General features: G+C 39.5%; 1 protein-coding gene across 1 annotated transcript in view; it reads left to right on the forward strand.

Moving 5' to 3' along the window:
• The first annotated feature begins 21,690 nt into the window (after positions 1–21,690).
• LOC126365959 (proline-rich protein 2-like) overlaps positions 21,691–27,978 on the forward strand; it is a 40,140-nt gene continuing 33,852 nt past the window's right edge. Inside the window, exon 1 of the mRNA XM_050008750.1 lies at positions 21,691–22,156. The gene's annotated coding sequence lies outside the window, so the exon portion shown is untranslated. The remainder of the gene's footprint in view (positions 22,157–27,978) is intronic.

Below are 27,978 nucleotides of genomic sequence, written 5' to 3' on the forward strand. Positions count from 1 at the left end.
CTACGAATCCACTGCTGAGCTGCTTTGTTTTGTTCCTTTTGCTTTCCTGTTATTTTATCCGCCTCGCTCCACGTGGGCGGAGGGTGAACTGTCAGCTACAGGATATGTAACACACACGAAGACGGAAAATAATAAATTAGAAAGTGAGACATTTACAAATGGTTTTAAAATTTACGAGGATCAATGTAATGGAACTAGATGTTCTTAGGTTTTTAAATTCAAAATAGTAAAACGAAAAAATGAGTACATATTTAAAACACGAGGTAAAAACTGATTTTAAAATGAAGAACTGCACTGCCACTGAAATTGAAGGCTCGCCCTGGGAAAAATGACCTGTTGTTGGAGGGAATAGGAATGTGTAGGTATGAGTACAGAGGACTGATGGGTAGTGTCGATGAGACAGAGCGGATTTTGCGTAGACAAGAAGGGAGGTGTAGTTCGTGATTTCGGTAAGACCATGATATGCAGTGAAAAAAGCGGAAGAGAAAGATTGGAAGTGAAGGGCAAAGGAGAAGGGAAAGACGAAGGAAATGAAAAGGGAGCCCTGATGAGGGGGACATCGGGGGTGGGGGCGGGGGGATTATTGTGCATAAGTTGGGTAAATCTCGGTATGGATTTCGTCGTCTGAGGGAGGGAGAGTTGAAATTTCTTTGAGATATGACGTGGAGGGAGTGCAGGTGAAGGCTTGGTTCAATGTATCTGCATAGCCGCGGCGGCCTGTTAGGAATAAAAATTAGGAGAAATAGAATAGGTGGGGTCGAGTTTGCGGATGGTGCAGGTTCTTCGAAGGTGTTCAGTGCGAGGAAAGGTAGGAATTGTATGAGATGGTAAAGGATACATGTGGAGGAAGGTAAACGGAAGGGGAAAGTAAGGCGGAGTGCATAACGTTCAAGGATTTGGTGGGACTGATAGAACTTAGATGGGGCGGATATCCATGCAACATTTACATAGAAAAGGATGGACCGTGTCAGGCTTCTGTAGATGTGGATGATACTGAATGAATATAATCACCAAGTTCGGCCAATTATAAGTTTTAATAGTTCTAGTCTATTGTGGGCATTCTGTGGGTTAGTTAGTAGGGGAGGTCTCCATTTTAGATGCTGATCGAGGTTAGTCTAAGCTATTTTAGGGTATTACCTAAATGGATAGGACGCTTGTAAATGGTTAGGTAGAAGTCATGGAAGCGGAAGTTTCGGTGGTTTTTGCTGTAACTATTGCATTGGATTTGGAGGGTTTGACCATGAGGGGGCATTAGTTGCATCCGTAGGGTAATTGGCTGCCGTAGATTTGGATGGATTGTTTGGATTTCTGAAATGCAGAGTTGGGGGCTAGGAGACCAGTGTCATTAGCACACAGAAGGAGATGGACTGGTGGTGTGGACTGGATTTGACAAATCGGCAGTGCAGAGGAGATAGGACAGAGCGTTGGGGCACTCCTGCAGTGGGATGAAAGTATGGTGATTGGTATTGTTAATATCGACAAAGGTTGAACGTTTAGACAGGATAGATGCAGAAAGGGAACAAAGTTAATTAGAAATCCGCTAATCTGGACTTTGAAAGAGAGACTAGAATTCCATATGCCATGTTGAGGAATACAAAAGTAGCGACTTTTTAGTTGTTAAACTGGTGGGAAAGGAGATGAGTAACATACAATAGTTGGGCATCAAAAGAGAAAGTGGGACGGAAGCCACACTGGTTGACAGACAGGAGATGGGATTGGTTCAGGTGTTGATGGATGCGTGGGCAGAGAGTCGATTTAGAGATCTTGTTATACAATCAGGTAGGGCTGTTGAGGTGATAGAGGAAGGTTCAGTAGAGTGGTTGTGCAGCTAGAGGAAAAGTAGGATTTTAGAGTTTTTCCACAGTTCACGGTAATCACTTTTGAAGAGGATCGTGTAATAAAAAGGTTGCAAGGGTGGCTAGAAAGGAGAGGGGGTATTCTTTCCGGTGACAAAAGGTAATGCGGTCGTGATCAGGGCATGTATTCCTCTTTTTGTGAAGTAGTTGTTTAGAATTAATTCTTTTATCTCCATATATTATCACAAAATTATTAGGTCCTTAGACTACCGATCTGGGTCAGCGATGAACATCTTCAGATCTACAACAAAACATGGGAAACACGAAAAGACAACGAGTAGGCTGTATACACCTTAAAACAATAAAATATGCCACAGTGAAAAGTGTTACAGACATACACGAGGAAAACATGAGCCAATATGACTAGGCATACTTATTTTAGAACGAGTCGTAGTATAATGAAGCTATAGTGCCATCGTCAAAAGATATACACAAAATCAGCACCGGCGCGCACATTGAAATATAGTATACACTAAGCCACAGAGTCGGCTGAGTCATCTTACGAGCGCGTATGCGCAGTGGTTTTCCCCTCGCTCCATTTGTGAGTGGAACAGGAAAGCGAATGAGTATGAGTGGTACTGTCCGCCAGGTTCCCAGAGTATGTACGTAGCTGCAGAGATAGATGCTGAATTCTTTTGTTTGGCTAATTTTGGGTGTTTTCTGGAAAATGAGTAATGAAGCGGGACTTACTCCGTCAAAAGTACTTCGTGGATACCTCGCATAGCTGTTTTGTCTTCAAGTGTAGGTTAGTGGTCTCCGATTCTCAACATAGGAGGTGCGCCCCTCTCGGAGGAGGATATGGCGTAAGAGATTTTCAAGGGCGAGGGTGCAGACAGCTGAGAAGAAAGAAACATGCCGATAGACAGGTCAAAAATTTTATATTCTTATTACAGTTTGCGAGTGCATTTTTAGTAGAGTAGGCAGCATAAGCATTGCCTCGTACGTCGCCAAGTCGTTGCTGACGCGACACATTCCTGTGTGCACTCTGCGTTCTTGATTCAGTATTACGCCTGTAGTGATCTATAGAAATGAATAGTATTTTTATTGGTCTCATACGCTGAGTGAATATGTCTACTAAGAAAAGATTGCATGATGAACAATATATGCCCAGCTGCCACAGTGTTTTGTGTATAATGATGCCCTTAGTAACGACTTCGTGTGGAATGTCATCTAACAACGGCTCACGCGGTGTTGAAAAACAAACCAAAAGGGTGTTTAGTTAGAAAAAGAAATTCTATAAATCAGATGAAACTGGGCTCTAATGTGGTCTTTCAGCTGGTAAATGAGAATGTTATTTTGGCCTCATATGAAATTTCTCTCTTGGCAGCAAAAAACAAAAAACCTCCTGCTGTTGGTAAGACTTTAGTCAAACCCTCCATTCTCAAAGTAACCAGAATTGCTTCTGGGGAAGATATTCAGAGAAAAATGGACAAGATACTTCCTTCAACCAACAATGTGCAACAGAGGATAGAAGAAATGGCGCTGAATGTGAAAAGAGTAGCTAGCTAAAACAGTGAAAATGTATCCACATTTTGCCTAGCAGTGTCAAGATTGTGCTGATATAGCTCAACAATGGCATTAAATGTCATACTGCCGATTTGTGGATGAAGAGAAAATAACGGAAGAACCATTGTTTTCTAAAAACTTGGAAACAAAGTCAAAAGGTCCTGATACATTTTCTGCTTTTAATGAATTTTTGGTTTAAAATGGTTTGTCTTGGGACAGAGTAATTGGAATTTGTAGGCTGCATGCAATATAAAGTGACCGGCAGAACGTGCAATGGGGAGAGCAACAGTGGTGGGGGTCGCTGGCAGGTACTGTAGGAGAAATGACGAGTGCTGGAGGAGAAGTGGCATTCTAAACTGAAGCCTACACCCACATATTTTGGAAATATTAAGTGGAGGCCCTACACACCAACACTTGCATGGTGACTATTCAAAAAGATCTACTGTCACTTCTGCTTTAGTTAGTGTCTAGAATTAATTCCGCTGAAAATGCAACAAAAGCCTGGTTTATTAATCATTTGTAACGTTCAGAGAAGCGTCATGAGTGGCAAATTCTGCATAAAACCTACATTTTTCTTGTTTTCATGTTAAAATTTGCTTCTTTTGCCAAAATACAATAGATTTTACACAATGTCACCTCACTAACATGTTTTGTGGATGCAATTGTGAGAGAATTCAGACACTTTTGTTTATTAACTGAGGAGTGTTGAGAACATTTCATTCTAGCCTTATCGCTGGTCCACGCATTTGCCAATTATTGTGTGACATCAGGTCAGTTTTTACAAGATTGGTGACAGATAGAGACTTTCACACAAGTCTAAAGAATAATACAATATGTTTGATAAATTTCATACACAGCAACATTTTATGTAAGTCTGTAGTTAGTGAAGTAACACAGTAATTAATAAGCTTTTGCGTAATAACCATAGGGTAAAATACTCTCCTTTTTGTGTGCTATCTATTTCCAAAATCTCGTTTCGATATGTCAAACCACTTATGAAATATGATGGAAGTTGAGAATATTTCATTCTTGCCTAATCGCTGGTCTACGCAATTGCCACTTAGTGTGTGACGTCAGGTCTGTTTTCTCAAGGTTGCCGACAGACAGAGACCTCCACACAACTCTCCAAGAAATATTCAATATGTTTGCTAGACTTCATGCACAGCATCATTTTACGTAATACGCACCAAACGCAAACTCATAGTGACCCCTGTTTCCATAGCAAACATTTTTCCAATTTCATGCAGTGTCTTCCTTAAATGCAAATATTACAATAACTATGACGATTAATGAAAAGATAGGCACATCATCATGGAGCTGATTCTGTAAAGTCGTTTGAGAAATTATGCAGGGCGTACCCATCGATTGTGTCATTGCAGTGCGTCGAAGACCAGTCGGAAGCAGGATAACAATATCGGCCTTTCCTTCTGAATAAGCGAATGAACTCATCCAGCACATCGGACGAAAACTGGTCACTGTGCATTGGCCACCACATCTGCATGACCTCTGCTGATGGAGTTTGTTAGTTTCATGTTCTGAGTTCCTAATTACTGCCAAAGAAGAAATATTATCTTATTGGGTCTCATTGTATGATCCACAGACAAGCCCTAGATTCTAAAACTTTACACGAGAAGCTGAAAACTGCATTGAAAGTGGCTATCATGGTAATCCATAAAATTAAGTCATGTGCTGGAAATATTCGCTTTTTCCTGAGCTATATGTAATGATCTCAACGCTGTACACCAATCTTTAATACTTCATATGCAACTCCAGTAGCTTTCGAAGGGCAATACGCTTAGCAGACTGCTTGACTTGAAATCAGAGGTAGAAGTATTTCTTTTGAATCAAGTAAAAGTTGAGCTTCACCATTCATTCAATGATGACAGATTTATATTTTTCCTAACATACCTTGCAGACTACTCTGTAGCTCTGAATAATCTAAATTTGAATCTACAAGGTAGAAAACTACAGTAATGGATGCCAGTGATAGCATAAGGGACCTTTTGAAAAAGACACAACATTCAAACTTTATTTTCCTAATTCGTCTCAGAATATTGGCAGTGTGAATCAGCAAAGTCATCCATCACAACTGAGTTGAAATGAGATTTGAGCGCTAAAGAACGGAAGAATGGAATTGGAAGAATTTTGCGCCAATTTACTTTCTATTTACTCAGAAGTGGCAAAGGAAGCCTTAAAGGTCCTCATAAAGTTCTCATTTACATATTTATGTGAGACTGGATTCTCAGTACTAATCTTCATTAAAACAAAACACTACAGTCGCCTAAATGCGGTGACTGACCTTATGTGCTCCAACAAGTTTGAAACCAAACATTCAAGAGCTGCTTAAAGTAAAATAATTTAAACAATCTCATTGATGTTGTGGATTTTTCTTGTGACTTTCATCACAGAAAAAGGTTTGATATTAATAGTGCTGTTCAAGTGAAAAAAATAAGGTTAGGTATTTAAGTAAGACATAAAGACTCCCCTATTTTGGCTATAACTTTCTTTGAGACACTATTAATTTATATTACTCTACATTTGATAACACTCTTTTACTAAAGTGTGAATTGCATATTATTGTCAAATAAGGCATAAGGCATTCTAGGATTGCTAAGAGAGGCACCAACTAGAAAAGTTCAGGAACCACTAAAATAGAGTAAGTAAGTTAGCTATGGTATCAACAAGTGATTGGTGTGAAACACTTAACATATTTCCATTTTTCTTTTAGGGACTGGAAAGTTTAGCCTGACTAGCTATAGTTTTCAGGTAATTTTCTTTTCATAAGATCCATTTCTTCGTTTTCCAAAAGCATCAGTTCAGCATTTTCCCAGCTGTCTTAAGGCACCTTGGCACAAGATCGTCACCTGAACTTCAGTAGTTCTTCATCCACAGAACAAGGTCATCCTTTAAAATTAGTCTTGACCGCTATTTTCTCAACTGCAGTGGTATTCTCTTTAGTTAGCGATGAAGAAAGGCGACCTGAGAAGGAACTATCCATTTGTGACTCTGAAACCCTCTCTAAGTGACTGAGCGGTGTGAACAGTCTGCTTCAATCTGTCAAGGTCTTCCCTTGAAGCAGGGCGACTAGCTCTCCCTTATTTCCCAGGATCTCCTGTTTTATAGAAATCATTTTAATCCTCCCAGCTCCCTACTTGACCCCCTGTTTCTCGAGTATATTTCGTGAGTGATCATTGTTATAAAGATTAATCTCGCGAAGTGCTATGGATAGTTCAAATTCCCTGACCAACAGATGTCGAAAAGTTTTCGTATGATAATCGACACTATTTTCTGTGTATACTGCTTTTTTTTGTTCGTGCTTCCACGGAACGTAGATGGTTTCGCTCAAGAGAATGCGAAAAAGAGGCATATTACTTAAACTTCATTAAGGAATAGATATACTAAGAAGCAGTATTTAGTGTACATTCTTTGAGTAAGTACCGGCATGCTGTTCTTGTATTTACACAAAAAACGAGTCACAGTACACACTGTTGCTCTCTAACAACTTTTTCTCGGTTTTTGGAGTCACCCAAAAACGCAATATCGTGTGACTTAAATAGAGCGAAAGTAAGCAAAGTATGCTAGTTTTTATATTTATGTCTCCATTGTCACCCATTCCAAGAAAATGTAACTAAATCTTCCTTAAAACTCCTTTAAAATCATGGTCAGCTCTTGGTCATCTCTCATATCATCAAATGTTGGTTGCGCTGCCTTCAAACATTGATCCATAACAGGCATTTGAGAAAAATTGCATCAAACAACATTGCTTGCTACCTCTTGTTCTCTGGATGCTATCTCACCATCAAATACCACAGGCCTGATGAAAGTTCTTCAAGTTCTCATCCAATGGCTGCTCGTGTAAGATTTTGCCAGTATGCTACAATGTGGTGACCTATAGCCTTTTGACTTACGAGGGTCGTAATAGTAACTAAATTGGCTGTATTGATTTTACTTATATGAATTGAAGTGTTTAAATATATTTGCATTTTATAATCAGTAGTTTAACAGTGGGAGGAATAAAATAAAATGAAGAAGAAATTAACAAATAAATGTTAGTAGTGGCAGGGACCGAACCTGAGCCGATGAATTGTCAATCAGTGGGATTGATCACTCAGTCATGGCACCATTATGACAACTGCTCCTCTAAAATCACTCATACTCTACGCTAGCACAAAACGTTACGTGCAATTCAAAGAAAAATCTGACCTGGTGCTGTGAGCAACGCAGCTCTCATAGTGCTATAAAGGATGACGTCACATCAGAACATGTGCTGTCGAAAACAGGTAGCTGCGTTCCTTTTCTGAGTTGATCATAGAATGGCTGACCTTCATTTCAACAACTGATACTGGTTTCTGTTTATCGAGGGGAGAGTGCTTCAGAACGTGTTTTTATCCATTTTACTTATGTGTCATTACGAATTTGAAGAGATAAGGCGTAATTTTAGTGCAATTTAAAGAGAAATGGCACGATTTTAATGTGTCCTCCAGTTCGCTTTCAAAGAGAAATGGCGTAATTTCAGTGTGATATTTACAGTGTGCTGTAGCATATTAGCATTTTATAACCGACTGCCACTGCTCATATCTAGTATCATTTCGTGCATATGGACTTCATACATACAGAAGTAATATGGCTCCTAAATACTGACATCATAAACGAAAGAATTTACTGGTATCGTTTACAAATACACGAACAACTCACAGCTTAACTTCAAACCCCTAGTCATAATATGAAATTGAGCTTACACAATCTCCATTATTTGACACAGCTCTCAGCAAGCAATATAGGGATTAGGAAGGAACAGTATGGCCCACAGACTTACTATTTCCTTTTAGTTTTATACAATTTGGGGGGGGGGATTATTTATGCATGTGTTATAAATAATGTCTTTAATTTTTTTCTTGGAAACTGTAATTATTAGTGCTCTTAGCTATACTGTTCATATTACAAAATAGAAGCTGTGCCATGTTAAACTTCCCAATTTCATAAGGTCATTGTCTGAATGTGGGAGGTGTTAGAGTGGTGTGTATGACATCGTTAGATGCACCATAACATTCAATTTTAAATGTATGTAATGGTTTGGTCAGGACAATATTGTACATTCATGATGGAAGAATTTATACAAAATAGCGGATCTATGATCAAAACACAGTGCGTGTTTCATACACATTTTGCTCTTGGTTGTCATGATCCCATCCTCACTGGACCGATAATTAGGTATTGGGCATCTAATTTTAGAGCAACATCTTTCGCACTGAAAAGAAAACCACCAGGACGAATTAGGACGTCAGTATGCAGATAGTGCATCAGTTGAGTGAAAGAGATTTGGAAACATTAACGAAATAGAATAACTAATTTCATACTTTGTGTGTCATTTTCTAATCTAATTCTTTCAACATCAACTGACTTAATTCAAGTGAAATAACCCATAATTTACACTTATTGATATTCGTTTTATAATCACATTTGAAAACTCTATCCATTCCACATGATTAATCTTCCAAATATTTTACCCTTCTGACAGAACAACAATGTCATTGACAAATCTAAAGGTTTTATTTAATTCGCTTTCCAAATTTTCTGCAGTATTTTTACTTCTGTCTCAACATATAGACTGAATATTATTGAGGAACAGACAATAAACCTGCTTTATTCCCTTCTCAGCAAATGCCTCTATTTCACATCCCCTGGTTCTTATACTGTTGTGTTTATATGCAAGTTGTAGATACATTAGCTTAATGCTTCATCAACATATCATGAATATGACACTTTGTAATGATGTGTAATGTGTCAGCTCAACAAAAATTTATTTACATCTCATAATAAAACTTATTAATAATTATTTGTTTGCTTATTTATATCTGAAAATTCAAATTGAGTAGCAGGAGTTATCATTCACTAATTCTTATCTGTTTGTTGGCTATCTATCAGACTTTTGGTTCTATTGGTAAGCGACTAGAGACTTTTGTGGCAATATAGTTCACCCCTTTTTGAGCAAAAGTTTTGATTTAACCCATCGTAGCGAATATCAGTCTTTCACCTTGGTATTGTAGCTATGCTCAGTTCTATTGCTTTTCAACTGGGATATGTTATTAACAATAGATTTCGTATATATGAAATATATATATAAGGTGGATTGAGGAGCTACTGTTAATGTACCTCGCTCTTTAAATAAATGTTGGCAAGATGATCCTTCAAGGGATCCAACTATCGTTCTGATTACACACTTTTATCCAATGAATACTTTTTTCCTTAATGATGGATTACCACAAAATATTATGTGATATGAAAACACTGAATGAAAATATGTATACTAAGCTAATTTACTGATATTTTTTACACCAAAATTTGCAGTAACTCTAATAGCAGACGTTTCTGATGTCAGCCGTTCAGTACTTCATCAATGTGTTACTTACAGTTCAATCTCTCATTAGTGCACACACCTAGAATTGGAAATATTCTGTTACAGATTCTGTTCAAATTCTATGTGTATTAATGATTTTATGTCAGTTACTGTGCAGAACTGTAGTACTGTGTTTTGTAAAAGTTTAATGCGAGTCCATATGCTAAGAATCACTTAATAAATTTCAAAAAGACATTATTTACGAATTCCTCTGATAATTCTTCTTTATTGTGTATGAATAATATTCTTGTATCATCAGCAAAAAGAACTAGCTTTGCATCTTTGTGAATATACAGTGAAAAGTAATTAATATACTTTCAGAACTATAAGAAACCGAAGCCTGAACCCTGTGGGACCCCATTCTTGCTACCTCCCATTTTTAAGGAATCTGCAAATTTTTTTTCGTGTTTTGTGAACTATTTATTTCGACTTTCTGCACTCTCCCAGCTATGATTTAAACCATTTGTGCTATGTCCCACTCATACTAGAATACTTAAGCTTATAGAATAATTCTGTGATTTACAGAATCAGAAGCCTTTGAGAAATCACAAAAAATACCCCAGTGGGTGATGTTTGGTTATTCAGACCATTTAATAGTTAGTTGATCAATGAATGCATAAACTGCATTTTCTGTTGAAAAGTCTTTCTGAAAACCAATTTCATATTTTGTTGGTACTTTATTTTTGTAACTATGTCAGGCTACTAGAATGAGATTTTCGCTCTGCAGTGGAGTGTGCACTGATATGAAACTTCCTGGCAGATTTTTATCTGCCAGGAAGTTTATGTCAGGCTACTCTTGAACATATTACTTTTCCAAGAATTTTGCATAAAGCTGTCAGAAGTGAGACAGAAATATTTGTTGGCATGAGACCTATCCTCCTTTTTATGCAATGGTTTAACAATCGCATATTTCAGTCTAGCAGGAGAAATATTCTGTTTCAGTGAGCTATTATATATGTGGCTTAGATCCTTACTTACCCGTTGGGAACAAAGTTTTAGTACTCTGTTGGAAATGACATTAATTCCATGTGATATTTTACCTTAGAGTGAGTTATTATTTTCAAAATTTCACAAAGAGAGGTGGGTAAATTTTCAATTTTCTCAAATTTCGTAGGTATTACCTCTTCCATATATAGCTTTGCCATTTCAAATTAACATCTGGATCCTATTTTCTCCACATTTGAAAAGTGATTATTAAAAATATTTTCAACTTCTGACTTTGTTAATAATCTTTTCATTCTGTACAGTCTTCATGTGCTCTTGTTTGCCCCATTTACCTTTCAACAATATTCCAAATTATTTGAATTTTGCTATCAGAGGTACTAATAATAACTTTCCTTAAATGTAACACAGTAGTTTTTATATTTTTTGACTGTTTCTGAGTCATTACTCTTTCTTGTTATTAGATAAATTTCTCGTTTCCAGTTACAAGATATTTTTATCCCTTCAGTAAGCCTCAGTTTTTTACATGGTTTCTTATAATTATATTCCACTGTTTTCTTAGGGTAACTGTGTTCAAACACACCTAAAAATGTGTCATGAAATGAGTTATATTTTAAATTAGTATCAGGTTTCTCATACACCTCATCTTAGTCTAACTGCTAAAAGCTTTCCCTAAAATTTGCAGTTGTTAAATCGTTAACTGATCTCACCATTTTGGTGGACTGTTTTGTATTACTGTGTGGAGCTATGTCATATACTGTAACCAGCTGTGCATCATGATCAGAAATATCATTCTTAACAAAATAAAAGTTTATTTTTATTGATTCTATCTTGATTTATGAAAACATCTATCAGTGTGCTGCTTTCCTGTACTACTCAAGTAGGTAAATCAATAAGTGATATCACACTGAATGAACCAAGTAATACCTCAAGGTCATCCTTCCTATTAGACTGTCCAAACATCTCCATTGAAATCTCCAAAAATAATAATTTTCTTCCCTCTGTCTGGCAGCATAACAAAGAATCGTAGTTTTCAGAAGCTACAGAAAATTTCCCAATGGCGATCTGTACACAGTTACAGTAATAAAAGTAGCATTATTCATTTTAAACTCACAGTCAAATGCTTCTAAATTTTGCCCTATACAAATTTTTTTAGTTTCTAATTCTTTCACACATTAATAACTTTTAGCTTATAAAGCAACTCCTACTTTTTCCACTTTGTTTCTACTTTCATGTTTTCCATATTTGTGACAACATGATTTACAGACAAGGGTAGTACAATTATTACACCCTCAGTTGCTAAATCTACCAAACAAACTAAAAGCTCATCTTCTTTGTTTTTTAATCCACTAATATTCTGATGCAGTATACTATAGGAGTCCAGTAGTCCCAGACTCCTAAAGTCATCTGGAGAGAGTTGGACAGGATGCAGTGGTGGGGACTCAGCTACACTCGGGAGCATCAAGAAAACATAAATGACAATAACACTTTTATTAAGCAGCAATAAAGGATTCTCTTCCAAGACGCCGCACCACACCTGGGCTGCCAGAGCAGCAGCCTCATCAGCAATGGAAGGCTGGCATGTGCTCTACTTGCCATTTCACCAGCGATGCGTCACGTGGCAGCTATTGAATCAAAGGGTGGCCAGCGACTTGTGGAAACCAGCTCTACATATCGATCTCCAAAGTGCTCTCTTGGACCTCGATGATTGCATTCGGGAGACATGTTCCCAGGTCAACCTGAAGTACTCACTGATTCGCAAGTGTCAACTCTCAGCCCCCATTTAAGAGACAGGAGCTGGAAGCATCCTGTCTGCCACAGGAACGAGATGAGCAGCAGCTGTGGCCCTCCCTCTAGGAGACGGATAATGGACCACATCCAGATCAGACAGGTCAAGCCTCCAGTAGACCTGCAGGGTGATGGCGACCTCTGCACCCCATCAGCATTGCCTTGGAAGTACGCAGTGCAGTTGACAGCAAGCAGTACCACTCTTCCAGCCGAACTTCTGTGTCGATAGATGATCGAAGACAACTAGGCATGCCGAGGGTCGACCTCTACAGCATGCCCCCTCAGTGGATGGCTGCCTGACACAAAGGCTGAGACTATACACTTGGTCGACAGCAATCAGCACTCAGAATGGGGGGGGGGGGGGGGGCAGTATTTACCTTGGTGCTTCCCATGCCTTCTGCGGCGGTGGGGATGGCTATGCCATCTTGTGTACTGGTTTCCCCCGCTGTCAGTGCTCCTAGTAACTTCAGACTTTCACGTCTTCACCTTTCAGGGGCTCTTTTCTGCTGGTTTGAGACCTGAATACTTATTGTTGGGTTGTAACTAGCCTTCATTAAAACACTCTGCTTTGTCACTAGTATGGCAGCCTCTGTCGGCTTCCAGGACGTCATAATGCTTTGCTTGCAGACTTGGGCGCTCAGTCGTTCCCCCCTACTGCAATAGCTTATGTGTTTGTCGCAACTCACTCAGCGTTTGCCCCTAGCTGGCAGTTTATTGGTCATTGACACAGGTGGTTTGGCTTCCAGGAGCTGTCAAGGTAGAACTTGGGCGAATTTTTAAAGTGCACCAAGGATCTGTCGTGGGAAGTAAGAATACTATCATCATCTTGTGGTATTTTAACATCTTTAGTCCCTGCCAGTATATCTGGAAAAATGATCAAAGAAATGGAACAGGAAGGCATTGATGTGCTGCATTCATTGTGTAAAAGAATATGGGAAACTAGGCAGTGGCCAGATGACTGGTCGAAGTCTCTTTCATTCCCTTTACACAAGTAAGGGTCTAACAGGAACTGCTCCAGCTACTGAACTATTGCCCTCATATCTCACACGAGTAAAATTTTGCTCTGCATCCTGAACCAACGTTTGAAGCCGTACATTCAGCCTTACATATCCACAGAACGAGCAGGTTTCGTTGATGGCAAAGGAACCCGTGAACAGATCCTCAACATAAGACAAATAATAGAAAAGTAGCGAGAGCTCTGTGTTCCTGTTTTCATCTGCTTCCTTGACTATGGGAAAGCCTTTGACTCTATTGTTTGGGACAAGTTGTGGCAGGTGCTTGCAGAGTTCGGTGTCCCACCCTCGTTGATGCCGTTGATCAGAAGTCTATACAGTAATCACTTCGCAGTTGTAAAGACAATTGGGGGCACATCTGATTCCTTCAGAGTATCAAAAGGTGTGAGACAGGGTTGTGTCCTATCCCCACAACTGTACAACATCTATGCAGAATACGTCATTAGAAAAGCTCTTGATTGTTGGACCAAAGGTATCTCAATTGGTGGGAGAACTATCAACAACCTCCGTTTTGCTGATGACACTGTGCTTTTAGCCAATAGCGAAGATGAACTTGCTGAGCTACTAACAAGAATAAAGGGCATTACTCTAGCATATGGAGTAAACATCAACCTCAGCAAGTCCAAACTCATGATAACTGATCAAGAAGAACAGATCGAGCTCACAGGTCGATTAAAGGAACTGGAAGTCGTGCATTCCTTCACCTGTCTTGAGTTAAGTAGTGAAGATGAGATAAGAAGGCGGACCACACTAGGGCGAGTAACTATGAAGAAGCTCACCAAGATCTGGCAGAGCAGAGTAGTAACAAATAGTACAAAGATCCGGCTAGTTGAAACACTCATGTTTTCTGTCTTCTTTTATGGTTGCGAAACATGAAAACTCAATCCCAAAGACAAATAGCGTACTGATGTGTTTGAGCTTTGTTGCTGACGTAGGTTGCTACGCATAAAATGGACCGAAAGAAGGACAAATGTGTCCGTTATTGAACAACTCGATATCTCCAGACGCATTTCTTTTCGAGTCACTGAAAAAAAATCTCCAGTTCTTTGGCCGTATTGTGAGAAGAGATTAAGAAAATCTAGAGAAAATAATCTTGCAAGGAAAGACTGAGGGCACCAGGCGAAGAGGAAGAGCAGTGAGCAGATGGATAGATCAAATCAAGATGATCTCTGCTCCATCTTTTCAGCAGCCACTAAGAGAAGCTGGCAACCATCTGGGATGGAGACGCTTGGTTCATGTGGTCACAACACTCATCAATGAACACAACGACTTATGATGATGATGATTAGTACCTGTCTGTCATAGATACTACCTTAGTGGTAGCTGCAGCTTCCTCATCACTAAATTTGAGTTTGTAGATTGCCAGAATAGATAAAGCAGTCAATGAACTTCATATTCCTTAACTTTTGCCTTTGGGACTACTAAATTCCATGGTACAGTAAGAGACTGGTGAGAGACTTCCATATATAACACATCTCAAACGTCCTATCAACAACAAATGCAAAATCCACCATCTTTGTTACTTTGTGTATAGTAGTAGTAGTAGTAATAGTAGTAGTCGATCCTACCTTCATAACAACACACTTATGTATTTCTATGTGTATGTATATTTTGATCAACCATACTTAGTTTCATTGTATTATGAAGACAAATCGTATATCATAGAGAGATTACCCCTGGATGAATAAACAAGTCAAATCAAGTGCAGTCGTATTCGTCCAAGGATCATTTTTCCAAAGGTATTGGACATATCATGGTATTATACATTAAGAACCAAAAAATATAATTCATGTATGGGACAGGTAGTCGGTCGTGTCCACATAGCAGAAACCAGTTGCCTGAAGTTATTAATAATGTTACTTAAAAACCGTCTTGATTGCAAAATTTTGTTTATTCATATGACCGGTTTCGGTTCATTCAGAACCATCTTCAGATCTGATATTTCAGTTACAGGAGTAACCCGTCCAAATCCAGCAATTTTCACATGCTGCGTCACATGTGACGTAGCATGTGAAAATTGCTGGATTTGGACGGGTTACTCCTGTAACTGAAATATCAGATCTGAAGATGGTTCTGAATGAACCGAAACCGGCCATATGAATAAAAACAAAATGCAATCAAGACGGTTTTTAAGTAACATTATAAAATCACTGATTGCTGTTATCCCATAAGACATTATGTCTGTTTTTGCAAAATGAAGTGATTAAGGAAAACATGGAAAACCTGTATCAATTTGGCCATCATCTGGAAAACAAGGCCAGCGTATGAAACAGCGTCACCTCATTCAGCTTGTCCCTAGCGTACAATTCTGTTTTGCAAAGAACTTACTTAATTATGTAAAAAGCTAATTCTACACATGTCGTTCATTTCTAAATACCGAATCGACAAAATTCCATCATAAGTATAAGTGCCTTCCGGATGACAGATATGTTGTATTTTTAATTGCAAGAAGTCTGTTCTTGTCATAATATGCGACAAAATCGCTAATTGCTGTCAGCAATAAACACACATGAGTGCCAAAAAACTCACTGGTTTTTCTAATTTTTGAGTCAGCTCGCATACTACTGTTAACTTCTCAGTTGCTAAGAAATACTAATCTTCATACGAGATTAACGGTGATCTTCCTTCTACATCTACTTCCATACTCCGCAAGCCACCTGAAGGTGTGTGGCGGAGGGTACCTTGAGTACCTCTATTGGTTCTCCCTTCTATTCCAGTATCGTATTTTTCGTGGAAAGAAGGATTGTCAGTATGCTTCTGTGTGGGCTCTAATCTCTCTGATTTTATCCTCATGGTCTCTTCGCGAGATATAGGTAGGAGGGACCAATATCCTGCTTGACTCTTCGGTGAAGGTATGTTCTCGAAACTTTAACAAAAGCCCGTACCGAGCTACTGAGCGTCTCTCCTGCAGAGTCTTCCACTGGAGTTTATCTATCATCTCCGTAATGCTTTCGCGATTACTAAATGATCCTGTAACGAAGCGCGCTGCTCTCCGTTGGATTTTCTCTGTCTCTTCTATCAACCCTATCTGGTACGGATCCCACACTGCTGAGCAGTATTCAAGCAGTGGGCGAATAAGCGTACTGTAACCTACTTCCTTTGTTTTCGGATTGCATTTCCTTAGGATTCTTCCAATGAATCTCAGTCTGGCATCTGCTTTACCGACGATCAACTTTATATGATCATTTCATTTTAAATCACTCTTAATGAGTACTCCCAGATAATTTATGGAATTAACTGCTTCCAGTTGCTTATCTGCTATTTGTAACTAAATGATAAGGGATCTATCTTTATATGTATTCGCAGCACATTACACTTGTCTACATTGACATTCAATTGCCATTCCCTGCACCTTGCGTCAATTCGCTGCAGATCCTCCTGCATGTCAGTACAATTTTCCATTGTTACAACCTCTCGATACACCACAGCATCATCTGCAAAAAGCCTCGGTGAACTTCCGATGTCATCCTTCTGGATTAAATAACATTTTTTCCTTCCTGTGACGTCGAAATTTATGTTTTGTATTACGGCTATACTTCAAGAACATGCATGAGTATTTCTTAGACAGCTGATCTTCTAGAAGTTCTGAAACTGCTGACCTCGACGTGAAAAGATTTTACATGACCGAACCACGGACTTCAACTATACCTTCACTCTCCTGGTTCGCCGTGCGTTTACCGCCCTTGTGGCCGCTGGAGCGTTGTGGGTAGTGCAAATAGAGAAGATGTAATCAGAGCTCCACCTGCGGTAGACGCTTGTGGAAAATTAAGCACAGAACTGATATGTAGGGTGCTCACCTCGCCAGAGGAACGTATTTCGAAAATTTTAACAACAGCGACAGGAGGTCGTCACAAAACTTGAGACATCTATGGTGTAAAGTTTGTACTGACACATTGCCTAATAGCCTACTATGTACCTTGTGAAGCAGCCATCTACCACCTGAAGTGAAAGCCATTACTGCATCGCAAACTGATATGGCCTTCGATGCAGTGGCAGATTCAGTGAACAAGATATTCTGCACGAGAACGCCTGCACCGATAATCGCAGTGACTGCATCATGTAACAGCTTGTCGTCCCCAGATTATGACATTCTGCTAACAAGGACGATTTGTTGATAAAGCAGATTGGCGAATTGTTGACCCTTCAGGACCACAACAAGGACAAAAATCGGCACTTGAGGAGCTGCTGTTCCACTACTTCCTCAGTCTCTGGGATTAGCCAACCTACTGTCAGCTGGCATCGCAAAAGATTTGGGAACCTGGTGTGTAAACGCAACATGTCTTTGCTCACCCAAACGCCAGAGGCAGTCGGACGTAGGCTCATCAACCAATTGCATTTGTTTTAGCACTTATTTATCAGTGACTGTAAGCCAGGGCAGTAAATCAGATCTTCGTGTTTCTGTGTACGCAGCTACACAGCAAGTGACCATCTTCTGCCTGACTGAGGCTAATAATTCAACAGTAATGATGTACAGCTCACTGCGTACCAAGCTTGACTTTGAACTGCAACATGACCTATCGTGGGATTTTATGATCATATAACCATAATAGGAGCAGATTTTCTAGCATATTATCAGATATTGCCCGATATGGCAAACGCATGGCATGTGGACAGCGTCACTGGCTTATGAACATCAGGTTTTTGAATAAATGCAGGCACGCACATGGCCAAGCTCATGCAAGCCACAAGCAGCGTGCAGAAGTTCGCAGCCCTGATGCGACAACTAGGAGCTCTGAAAGAGATACGTCAAGACATAGTACACTACCTTAAAATTACCAATGGTCCACCCATATTCTGTCGACCTACATGTTTGGTTCGAGACCGCCTGGCCACAGCAAAAGCAGAATTCGACAGTTTGCTGCCTGAAGGTGTTATGCGACCGTCGAGTTGTCCTTAGTCATACATACTTTATTTGGTACCTAAGAAGTGCTGTGCATGAAGGCCATGGGGAGATCAGGGAGATCATCGAGCCCTTAATGTCAGAACCGCTCTAGATCGTTACCCCATACCCTTGCTCCGAGACTGTAGCTACACGCTGAGTTGTGCGACCTTGCTCTGCATCCTGAACTATGCAAGGCTTATACTCAGATTCATGACAGCCGAGGAAAACATACCAGAGTTGGTCATAGTCACTCCATTTGGCCTATTCGAGAGGTGTTTCATCCCACCTGGCCTTCGTAATGCGGCACAAACATGGCAATGGTTTATAGACTCTGTGTTACAAGAACTCCCATATTGTTTTGCAAACCTGGACCACATTCTGGTGTTCTCAGCCTCACCACAGCAACATTAGCAGCATCTAACTGAACTGTTTCATCTATTACAGCAGTACAGCTTTGAACACCGCTAAGAACACTTTTGATCAGACAGAGATCAACTTTCTGCGCCATAAACTCTCGTTGTCAGGTTCACTACCGATACCCGAGAAGGTTAAGGCTATCTTAGAACACCCATGGCCGCGTCCTTTTAAAGAATTGTGGCGGCTTCTCGGCGTACTTAATTTTTACTGTCAACAGCTGCAGCACGCATCCAAATTGCAGAAAGCAATAACGGCTGCACTCATTGGCCCTAAGAGCGGAGGCAACTCAACTGTTATCGAGTAGCATGACCTCAGCTTTCGAGGCAGCCAAACAAAGCACAGAAGATGGTGCATTGCTCGTCCACCCTGACCCAAATGCTCCTTTGGCATTATTGGACAACGCGAGCCAGGCAGCGATTGGAGGGACGCTTCAGTAACACTGTATTAACACATGGCAGCTGCTATCTTTCTTCTCACATAAACTTTCGCCGTCACAACGAAAATGGAGTGCCTACGATAGAGAGTTTCTGGCAGTTTATGAAGCCATTAAATACTTCAGACCTCAATTTGCAGCCAGAGAGTTCAAATTGTTCAAATGTGTGTGAAATCTTATGGGACTTAACTGCTAAGGTCATCAGTCCCTAAGCTTACACACTACTTAACCTAAATTATCCTAAGGACAAACACACACACCAATGCCCGAGGGAGGACTCGAACCTCCGCCGGGACCAACTGCACAGTCCATGACTGCAGCGCCTGAGACCGCTCGGCTAATCCCGCGCGGCCAGAGAATTCACTGTTTATACTGACCACAAGCTGCTGACGTTTGCCTTACGCCAAAACAACATCGACTGTTCACATGGACATCGCAGTCAGCTGATCTACGTAGTCCAGTTGAGCGTGAATTTTAGGCACATTTCTGGGATCGAAAACGCTGTAGCTGACTACCTTTCCCATGTTAACAGCATCTCATAGTCATAGCTAATCGACTTCACTACTTGCAGAAGAACAATGTACCGACCAAGAACTACACAGCCTGTCCAAGGATTCATTTTCAGCATTAGACCCCCAATTATCAATGTGCCTGGAGCTGATGTCAACTATACTGTGACATGGAACCCGATCAAGAACTCACACAGACTCCATGTGTTGCCTGGCAGCCGTAAAGACTGCTGGGAATGAACAACAACGTGCATCAGTGTCAACGTAGCAAAATTAACCGCCACGTGCATGCACCGATAGGTGACTTGCGGACACGACTGCTTGTTTTGCACACGTCTATATCGATGTGGTAGACCCTTCTCCCCGTCCAATGGCCAATACTAGATATTGACAATGATCAACCACTTCACTAGATGGCCGGAAGCAGTGCCAGTCGATAACATTTCAGGAGAGGCTTCAACTTCCGCATTTTATCTATGTGAACGGCCGGTTTTGGCCGTCCACTGCTTGTCGCGATGGATAAGGGATGTCCATTTGAATCTGAACTGTTTGTGCAGCTTAACAAATTCTGCAGAGCTATAAACCATAAAACCCAGGCAGCGCCGAGATTATAGAATGCTGGCACCGTTCTCTGAAGGCCAGACTGAGGTTTCATAATTCAGACTGGACAACAGCGTTACCATTGGTGTTGCTTGGTCTGTGAAGACATACAAACTGGACCTGGACTCTTCACCAGATGAACTGGTTAATGGAGAAACACTTCAATTACCAGGCGAATTTATTGATCCACAGGCAGTCCACATTAATGACTCCTACCAGGCAAACTTCGTGTTTCGCCTCAGGGAACAAATCATTCAAATCCGACCTCATCAAGCATCGAGGCGTGGCATTTAGCCCACCTTTGCGCACCGCGAGCTACAATCATGCACGCATTGACATGTTACGTGCGAGTGGAGTGACATCAGAGCTGACACTTCCACATACAGCCTCTCACCTCGTAACAGGCAGAGACGAAAGAACCACAATGTCCTTGTCAAGAGCAAGTGACTGAGTGAATCCTTCATACGTATTCGCAGAAGAACCTACTGCTGTACTGCGTACCATGGCATCCATTTACTGCAACATCCGCCCGAGCACCGGCCTCAACACCAGCTACACCATCAGCAATCGCAAGCAGCCTTACGACAAGACAGACGCGTCGGGTCCATTTTCCAGCGCTCTGCTTGGACGACGCTCCATTTTCCTAGAGGAGACTGTTTTAGCGACTAAATTGTTAGTTGCTGTCAGCTGACGTACATACAAGTGTCAGAGAATTCACGCGAGGCGCTGTATTTACGTTGGTTTAGCGTTCCTGGATTAATATGACTTTCCGTGACTGTTGTCCTTAGAGGCAATTCGCATATTGCTTTTCACTTCTCCGTTGCTAAAAATATTAATGTCCATACGAGATTAATTGAAGACATGCGCGGGAAAACAGACTGACACTTAAACGTAAAAGGTTAGATGTAAAGTGTTGTCATCTGTTGCTGGGTGCGGGAACTATCGAAATTGACATTGGTTCTATGCCTAAACACCCTAATGTGGTACCGTATTTTGGGGTGACACGAAAAGGTCATTTTGATAGTTCCCGTACCCAGCAACAGATGGCAACACTTATCTCTAGTTTTTACATTTGAAGGTTAGCCCGTTTTTCTGTACATGTTTTCAATTGCATTCTTCATTGTGCGTTAAATAAGGTTCTTGCCTTCCTGTGACGTCGGAATTTATGTTCCACATTACGGCTAAATTTCAAGAACACGTACGAGTGTTTGCCGTACGGCTAGTCTTCAAGAAGCTCCGAAGAGTTAATGTGCTTACGTACGCATTATGATACCACTTTTGTAGATATGACATCACGAAGTTTACTATAATGTTTTTTTTAAAAAAAAAAAATCGAAATTTTACGCTGCGGCTCTTAGACCATAGACGAAAATAATGGTGGCTTAAGATTTTACCAATTACTGACAGAGAATACAAACCAAAAGGTTTTATATTCTCTAAAGGAAATGATCGAATTTTACGTGGAAGAGAAACTGCGGTTAAATTATACAACGATGATATGTTTTTCCACTAATAGCAGAGCAAAAGAGTCACATGGGAAGTTTAATTCAACACTCGCGCTTTATCTCTTCCTGTCGTTGTACATGTATGCCAACGCTACGGCAAGGTTGGCAACAAGCAAAAGCATGCAGTGAGTGAGTAGTCACGGTAGGAACTAGGAAGCGTTGTGTTGTGTGTTAGAGAACAGAGGTGTGTAGTGCCGTGAAAAAGCTTTTGACTGGTGGTGTCTTATAAGTTTGGTTGATTGTTGGTCGGTAGTAGCCGGGTTGAAGAAGGAGTTTTGTACAGGAATCCGGTTTCCACGCAGCTGAAGGTATGCTTTTCTGAGTTGATGGAAGAACTTCTACACATATAGCATTAATTAAATGGTAGATGGTTCAGACGTATTGTCAAGATTTTTTAGGTACGGGAAATTATTTTAATTGAACCTGTAAATTTATATTATGGACACCTACAGATAAATGGAAAAAACTCCGGAAATAAGCATATTACGTTAAAAAGACAGCATGTTTGAATATGTATTCTAATGAAACTTAGCTTCGTCGCAAAATTCGCTTTTGCGTACTACAGCCCATTATATTTAGCAGTAAATATATAGAAGTGCAAATAGTGCATTATTGAATATCTTGGTATGATGCCAATCTCTCAGCGTTGAGTGACAACCACCACAGTCAGAAGTTTCATAAAAGTCTTAATTTCCTTAACTTCATTATTCAAATAAGGTTTTGTCACATGTCATGGAGAGGACTAATGTTATGAGTGCCAAGCCTGTATGCTATCCTCATTTATTTATGTAAAATATAGAAAAAATGTCGAGTCTGGAGGTAACTTTCATTACATTCCTAAGTGCCTTATTATTTCACTAACTGCAGAAGCTACCTTAAAAAAAAGAACCGAAACGCTATTGTTAATGGCCTCGCCCCAACACTGTGAACTTCTTGTTACACAAAGATCAGCGTGTTTTGATACATCTCTCTTTTTTATGTGTGGAATATGTTAGCAATTTGTCTTGATATCCACATTGTAGGGTATTATTTCAATATAATGTGGTTGAATCTTACATAGCCGAAGTCTTGTGGATATGCGAGCTACCAGTTGTAAACTGTGATAGTTCTAGCAAAATGAAATGCTGCAACATTGGCTTTACAGACCAGTCAAACTTCTCAGTAGTATGTTGAATGAAAGGTTTGAAGAGAGAAAAAGGGAGGGAGGGGGGGGGGGGGGGGGGGGGGTCAGATGGAACATGAACTTCTGTGATGAAAATTTTAAATGAATTCTCTTTAAAAGTGTAACTTTGATTGTGATTTCAATGATCCTGTAAATAATATGTTGTACTTGAGATGTGAAATGTGGCATTATGCATACAAACTTAAAGAAGGTGTATCAGAATTTATTATAGTCTACAAACTGTACATATCATAATACAGAGCACACAGAATTACGCAAAATGTAAGAACTGATTTCCTGTTGCTATCTGTCTGAAGATGAAGTGTGGGTCCCCCTCTAAAAAGTTTTACCTCTTCCCAAGATTCGTTACCAAATTGACAGATCCTTGATGCCTCAGATTGTGTGCTATCGACCAATATCATCTTTTAGCCAAGTTGTGTCATTCATTTCTATTTTGCCAAATGTGACTCAGTAGTCCCAACTCCGTTAGTTACTGTATCCATCCCTCTAAACTTCACCATTTATTTGTTGTTCTACTTTTAAAAGTTTCTCTTCTCTTTCCGGGACTGTTTATTGTCAACATCCTTTATGTACAAAGTTACAACTGAGATACCACCAGAAAATACTTCTTAACACTTAAATTCATGTTTGTGTTAATGACTTTCTCATTCTCAAAAATACTTTTCCTGCTACTGCCAGTTTACATTTTATATCATCCGTATATGAGCCATAGTCAGTTATTTTAATGCACAAATAGAAAATTACAACTAACACTTTGTCTTATTTCCTAATTTAGATCTAATCCTTCAATATCAGCTGATTTAGTTCAACTACATTCCATTACTTCTGTTGTACCTTTTTTGATTTTAGTCTTATATTCTCATCTCAAGACGACATCCATTTTGTTCAACTGATCTTCCAGGTCCCTTATGGTCTCTTCCAGAATTGTAGTGTCTGTGGCAAACTTCAGAGTTTTTTTCGCCCATCCCTGAAGGTTAACCCCATTTCCAAATATCTCCTTAATTTCTTTTACTGCAAACTCAGTATACAGAGTGAATAATGGCAGATGTAGACTACAACCCTGTCTCACTCCCTTCTCAACTACTGATCCCCCTTCATGCTTTTGGTCGTATAATTGATGTCTGGTTCCTGTACAGGTTGTAACACAGTATTTTATCCTTATTCCATTATAAGAATGTCTTCCAAATGGCATTACAGTATTTATGATAAATGTGAGGATATTCTTGCAATGATCTATTGGTTTAATATAAGGAAAAACATAATTCATGTATACAGAGATACACATATACAAATTATGTTTTTAACTAGTAGAGTGTGGGTGGTTAGCCAAGGCCTGTCATTTGAATAAGTTATTTAAGAAACATATGAAAAACTTAATTTAAGGTAGCCAGATAGAATATAAGTCATTCTATGTGAGAGAACCCTCTATACCAAAAAAAATTAAAATAGTTCAAACTACCTTGAACAATAACTTTTCTACAGTAGAAGATCCCTCCTCACAATTAAACAACTCATTTAAAAAAAATATATGTAACTGTTGTATGTCCATAGGTATTTAAATTTCGCCATTGTACAACTGATTGGTAAAGAGAGATCACAGCTTGTAGGTTGACTACCCTGATCAGGGTAGTCAACCTACAAGCTGTGATCACATGCTGTTTTGTTTGTTCATTGTTATGATCTGCCACACTAGCTTTTCAGATGTTGCAAGATTTTCAGGGAAATTTTTAAGTAAGTCAGGTATGTTTTTCCATGTGTACTGTATCAGATCAAAATGTAATGTTGTTTTGTCACACACACAAAACATTGTTACTTATGTTGTAGCAAAAGTAATGAACTTATTAATTTAAAAGCTGCTGAAAGTAAGGTCATGACTCTTGTGACTAAAACTATGTTGATCATGTGACAACAGTTTACCATATTATATTAACATTTCTAATTCAGTGTTATACACTATGTAAATTAAACAATTGTATCATTATTTGCTTTCTAGGTATCTCAACTTTTCCTCAGTTTCAGAATGTAACCTGCTGAGTGATCACACATTTTTAGGGAAAAATTTAAACAAGGCCCAGTGAAGCATGCAGAATATCAACCAAAAGAGCACAAAAGGTTAAAATTATGGAGGATGGATGAAGAAGCAGCAATTCAGACTTATAGCAAGAAGTTAACACTTCAGTATGAGCAGGATAGCATAAAACAAAAGCAGGGAAAAGAAAAGTGAAAATCGTTAGGCAAGACAGGCAAAGTGTCTCCATGAAAGGGTTCTTATGGCAGTAGCAGATAAAGGGTTGGCAAACAGCTCAAGGAAACCTTTTGTTGATGAGGCACCAGACATTGCAAGAAATTTGAATCAAGCTTGTGAATATGAAAAGGGAGGAAAAAGTCTGGATGAAGGAAGAAAATCCAAGATGTTATGATTTTATTTTCATAGTAACATTAGCAGGACAGAACAAAATAAAAAGGACGAAGTTAGCATAAAGAAGTCCTAAACTGGGAAGAAAAAAGTGGTGCATGAATGCACAATGATGATTATTTGTGTGAGACTGGGAAGAGTTTGTGAAGGAATATCCAGATTATGTGATTAAAAATGTTCAAGTTTTTTAGCTTTGCCTATCATTTGTGTTTCCTGTTTCCTCCATTCTGTAACACATGTGTATGTAGACACCGTAATAACATATAATTTTTGGTGGATAGTATAGGAAAAGGAAGTAGGGAGTATTTCCAAACACGATACAAGAAGTAGTAGCCCTCCTTCTGTGTAACCCCTGAAACTTTGAGTGCATGTCAAAAGATGTTGCTGTAACTCTGTACAAAATATCTTCAATGATGACGTAATTCATACTGAAATACAATGGCCTCAGTGGGAGCATATTGATGGACATCCCCAAACTGGCTTGTATCTGACTGTGAAAAAATACAGATGCAGTTGCCAACATTTAAACTTCTTTGTTATGTGATAAGTCTTCGCACTTTGAATATGTAAAGAAAACATTTGTTAATCATGATTCAGTTGCTCAGTGGATTTTACAGTAAATGCACAGTTGTGACCCCAGAGCAAATTCAAAGTACTCACTGGCATCATCAACAAACTATTTTTCCTGCTGTTGATTGGTTAAAATGTGGTATTTCCCACAATTATGCCATTATAAGTGATGATTTGTCACATAACAAATATTCTTTCTTCAAGAACCAAAGGAAAAAATGACTGAATCTTCAGCATGTGAAAGTATTTTCCGGTGGCTGTGCTGCATGATTAAAAAGAACACTGTACACTGTCTAATTGTTTACATTTTCAGCCTGACTCTAATATTTCTGTTGACTAGAATTTTGTAACTCTTCCCATGGCAAAGAGGCAGTTGATGGTGTTGGAGGAACTTTGAAAAGAAGTGGTTGGTGAAATCACGTACAGAGACAGTAAGCTCACTATATGAATTCTATAACCATGCAAAACAGAATTTAAAAGGTGTAATGCAGCAAGTAGACAAAGAAGTAAAAGAATATGAAGGAGAAGACTTCAAGGAAAAGTCCTCATGCAATAAAGAAAACAGTAACATAAATCCAGGGGATTTTGTACTTGCTTCTGTAACTGATGTGGAAAGATCGAGGGAGAATGTTGTTGTTGTTGTTGTTGTTGTTGTTGTCTTCAGTCCTGAGACTGGTTTGATGCAGCTCTCCATGCTACTCTATCCTGTGCAAGCTTCTTCATCTCCCAGTACCTACTGCAACCTACATCCTTCTGAATCTGCTTAGTGTATTCATCTCGTGGTCTGCCTCTACGATTTTTACCCTCCACACTGCCCTCCAATCCTAAACTGGTGATTCCTTGATGCCTCAGAACATGTCCTACCAACGGATCCCTTCTTCTGGTCAAGTTGTGCCACAAACTTCTCTTCTCCCCAGTCCTATTCAATAGTTCCTCAATAGTTAATCCAGGGAGAAAGCAGGACTATTTTGCAGAAGTGGAGTAGTATAAGGCAGAAACTAACAGTTTTACTAAACTGTTTGCATCCAAGTGGAAAGGGTTGGATTTGAACAGTAAATGAAGACAGATCTTTGGAAGGTATTAGGAATTATAGAGAAAGTACAAACTTCTAATTTGATGCATAACAGAGGTCAGTTTGTGTTTAAGTAATAAATGTACTTTCTCACGCCTGATTTTTTTTTTCCCCTCCCTTTTGTATTGCATATTTTGAAATGTATGATTGTTTTTATGTTCATTTCAGTGGTAAACTCCCTTTCATTTCTCCAGTTTCATACTAGCATATCTCTTTGTGTGTCACGCATCAGTCACAAATGTGTAATTTTTGGGAAGGAAGAGGGGTGAAGGAAAAGGACTGGAGTAGTTTAGGGAAAGGAGTACAGTTCAGAAAAATCACCCAGAACCCCAAGTCGGGAGAGACTTACTGGCCGGGATTAGGAGGAAGGACTGATTGTTGGGAACTGCACTGGATGAGATTTGGAAACCTGAGAGCTCAAAGGTGGAAGACAAGATAATATTAAAGACAGAGATTACTACTAAAACACCATGCACAAGTTAATAAGACTGAAAAGCTAAGTTCATTGTTTGTAACAGAGTAGGAGAGGGGGATGGTGAAAAATAGACAAGTCAGAAAATGAAAGATGTAGAAAACTATAATGCAATGAAGAAAGGAGTAGTTACAGTGAAGAAAAGTTGGTATGGAAGGAATTAATGTAAATAAGTACCAGGTGGGTGGTGAGAACCAAGGACATCTTCTAATGCTAGTTCCCACCTGCAGAGTTCTGAGAAACTGGTGTCTGGGGTAAGATAGTGCTTGTGGTGAAATAGGCACTGAAGTCATGACTCTTATGTTATACCACATGCTCTGCAACAGGATATTGTGTGTTGCCTGTATACACTCTCTGCCTATGCCCTTTCATCCCGACTGATAACTGGGTGTTAGCTATGCTGATGTAAAAAGGCTG

This window comes from Schistocerca gregaria, chromosome 1, assembly GCF_023897955.1.
Source record: "Schistocerca gregaria isolate iqSchGreg1 chromosome 1, iqSchGreg1.2, whole genome shotgun sequence".
NCBI lineage: Eukaryota > Metazoa > Arthropoda > Insecta > Orthoptera > Acrididae > Schistocerca > Schistocerca gregaria.